The sequence below is a fragment of the Dipodomys ordii genome, unplaced genomic scaffold (assembly GCF_000151885.1).
Source record: "Dipodomys ordii isolate 6190 unplaced genomic scaffold, Dord_2.0 Scaffold190, whole genome shotgun sequence".
Lineage (NCBI taxonomy): Eukaryota > Metazoa > Chordata > Mammalia > Rodentia > Heteromyidae > Dipodomys > Dipodomys ordii.
In genome coordinates this window covers 416,896-417,479 of record NW_012267406.1, presented here as the reverse complement: position 1 = coordinate 417,479, position 584 = coordinate 416,896, and positions in this window count along the sequence as shown.

The window sequence follows — 584 nt, the reverse complement described above, 5'->3', positions numbered from 1 at the left end:
GAACACAATATTAGAAAAGAGTAACTAAAAAACAATAGAATTCTTAAAAACCAAAAATATGATTGCTAAAGTAAAAAATAACCTATATGAAGATACATAAGAAAATGGAAAATAGAAGACACAAGTCTATGAAGAGCAAAAAAATAAAAAAGGTAAAAGGAGTATGAGCCAGGCTCTGGTGGCTTATGTCTGGAATCCTAGCTACTCAGGAGGCTGAGATCTGATGATTGCGGTTGGAAGCCAGCCTGAGCAGAATAATAAACTACTCTGAAAAAGCTAGAAGTGACTCTGTGGCCCAAGGACAGCACCCAAGCCCTGAGTTCAAGCCCCATGATCAGCAGGAAAAAAAAAACAAAAGAAAAAAGAGCATAGAAGATAAATCCAGAAGAGACAAGAGTTGTCTTTATACAAGTTGCAGAAAGACAAAGTGAGACAATGCAAGGGGAAGGAATGAAAGATAGGCATTAATCCCTGGTGAGAAAGAGCCATCCAAGCAGGTTGAATGTACACAACCAGGCCAGCTAGTATAGGGAAATTTTGAAGCTTTACGGATAATGGTGAAAACCTAATAGCTTTCATAGATT